The following is a 2,955-nucleotide window of genomic DNA, read 5'->3' on the forward strand; positions in this document are numbered from 1 at the left end:
CTTTGCAAAAAAAATAAAAATAGAGCAACATCAAATAAAAAAACTATCTTTTGCAAGTTCTGTCAGCATTGATCTTGATAAGAAAATGTCAAAAAATAGAAGATCTTTGTCATACATAATGTTCCTGAAATGGGTATGAGAATCACAATTCATGCAACAATCAATGAAATCGACCATACATTTGGTTGAAATTATGTTGCATGTGAGAGATGCCAAAAGAAAGTTACAAAAGAGAAAAATCAATACACTTGTAGAGAATGTAAACGGTCATCCAATTATCTCATAACAAGGTTTAATATTTGAATATAATGAATTATTTTTTATAACATAATTAAATAAATATTACAATTCTTAAAATCTTTTTAGGTTCAAGATACAATTGAAAGTCTCTGATGATACTAGTATAACAATATTCACAATATTTGATCCAGATGCATAACAAATTCTAAACACAATAGCATCTGAGCTCCTTCACACCCAAAATATAAAATATAGCTGACATACCCTCAATGTTGTATACCCTTTGCAAACACACTTTTAATTTTAAAATCAAGCTCACAACTTGAAGGAAGGGTTTCAAACCTATACAATCACAATGACTTTTACCCCACAAAATATCATTTAGCATGATCCTCTCCTCAAAGAAATTAAAGAGGTAACCATATTTATAATTTATTTACATTTTTGTCCACTAATTAATATTTTTATTAAAAAAAGGAGTCCACTTCACCACAACAAACAACATCAAATGAGTGAGATGGAGAACTAATTATAAGTCAAAGCCCAATGCTATAAGCATCCAACAAGTTAAAAGGTGCATCTTCATCATTTAATGAAGAAGGTTATCAAATCTCACAAAGTCCATTAAGAAAAAAGGCTAATAAACAAGTTTTCACAGGTCAAAGTCCAAAGCTACAAGCATCCGAGAAGTCAAAATATGTATCTTCATCATCAAATGAAGTTTATTCAATCTCAAAAAGTTAATTAAGGAGAAAGACACATAACCAAATTGTTTTGACATCAAAGTTTAAAAAGAAGAACACCAAAGAAAATAAAATTCAACATCAGGTCACCAGCAAAAGGAAATAAATACAAAAAAGTATATTTGAATGAAAATTTTTTGGTGTTTTATTCGCATCCCTTTTATGTGCTTTACCATTATGATTGACTATTTTTATTTCATTAAATATATATATTTTAGTTATTTTATTATGTCAATTTCACTTTATTCTTATATTGTTCTTATAAAAATTTATACACAAGGCTTACTTTTATCTTCACACTATTCAACTTTAGTTGAGTGATCAGCCTCCAATTTTGAAATATTTCCTTATAAATATAATGATAAAGAAAAAATATCTTGATTTATATGTAATTTTTTATCTCCTTTAACAAAAAATAATAAAAAATATCATTGACAATTATACTTTTAAATTTGATTTATCAAATAAATAATTTATTTAAATATTTCTTTAATGATTTACAAATCTGCACAACGCGTGAATATTTGTCTAGTTTGAGGAAACACGCAATCATAGTTTGTTTTTGTGTATGACTGTTATTAATATAGTATTGAATGTCATTATAATGTACTATTGATGTAAATTTATCGTATGATAAAGCTATCAAAATAAACAAATTTATATTCTATACCTTCCTAGGAGTACAGTCTAAGGGGATTTTTATATTATATATATACTTTTAAGATTAAGAAAGCGAATTAGCTAAATTAACATCTTTAACTAGTAAATAAAAAAATCAAACAAACAAGGAAAACAAAGAAGTTCAACAAAAAATATCAAATTATCAATGGAAAGAGAGGGATTTGAACCCTCGGTACAAAAATTTGTACAACGGATTAGCAATCCGACGCTTTATTCCACTCAACCATCTCTCCCCAATTGAAAAATAGAATTACTTTGTTTATGTTATATCACATAAACAAGAAGAGCAAAAAATGGAGCTTGAGAAAAAAAAGACTTCTTTTTATCTTATTTTTTATCTTATCTCTTTTCTTTCTATTTGATTTCGATTCATTATTATATTCTACATTCTTCTATTTTATATTTTCCAAAAAAATATTTTACTTCATAAAATATTATTTATTTAATACACTTATCATAGAATAAAATTTAATAATATTATTAAATGTTCCATAATTACTCATTTCTAATAATTTTACATTTTTCTAAGATACCAAAAAGATTTAAATAAAAAATAAAAAATTAATCCCATGCACAATTTTGTTTGCCTGTGCATCGTAAGGTCAAAACTGAGTTCAGATAAGTAAACATAACTATAATAAAATAAAAGTTAAATAATAATATTCATGCTATAATCGAATGGAAAGGAAAGAAAAGATGGGGAAAACCATGAATAACAAACAAAAAAGTGTCTGCTTGGAAAAAAAAATGAAAAGAAACAGGAGTAAAAGGTTGGCTTCAAAAAGAACAAATCTAAAATTTTCTTTCTTTTTAGACTTTTTCCCGAATTCAAAATTTAATTTTTTTTATTATTTTCTTTTTGTTACTCCTAACAAGTCTTAAATGTATTTATGGAGAGAAAATATTAAAAGAGGGAAAGTAATAAATATGATAGGAAATGTAATAGATAAAATGAAAGACACAATAAATGTGCACATTTAATGATTCTAAAAAGAAATTGTAGTTTGTCTTTTGCTGGTATAAACAGACACACGTCATTGCATTTTTAGAGAATTGCTCAACACACATAAATTGACCATTAGACTGCAAAGATAGGGTGCAATTGGGCAACAAGGATAAGGGAAGAGAACCAACAAGATACTAGTCATCTGAGAGCACGCAGAGTAAGGGGAAGGAAGAAGAACTAAGGAGCATTTGAAGTACAAAGGTGAGTTCTTTAATTGTGTTTTTAATTTTCATTATTGTTGCAACTGAGTTATTAATATTACAATTCAATTTGGGGTTTTGTGAA

At 26.5% G+C, this 2,955-nt stretch overlaps 1 non-coding gene across 1 annotated transcript; it reads right to left on the reverse strand.

The window, feature by feature from the left end:
• Positions 1-1,810: 1,810 nt before the first annotated feature.
• On the reverse strand, positions 1,811-1,897 carry TRNAS-GCU (transfer RNA serine (anticodon GCU)). The gene has a single exon. It is a non-coding gene; the product is annotated as a tRNA-Ser (tRNA).
• Positions 1,898-2,955: the final 1,058 nt, after the last annotated feature.

Source organism: Glycine max, chromosome 15 (assembly GCF_000004515.6).
Source record: "Glycine max cultivar Williams 82 chromosome 15, Glycine_max_v4.0, whole genome shotgun sequence".
Taxonomy (NCBI): domain Eukaryota; kingdom Viridiplantae; phylum Streptophyta; class Magnoliopsida; order Fabales; family Fabaceae; genus Glycine; species Glycine max.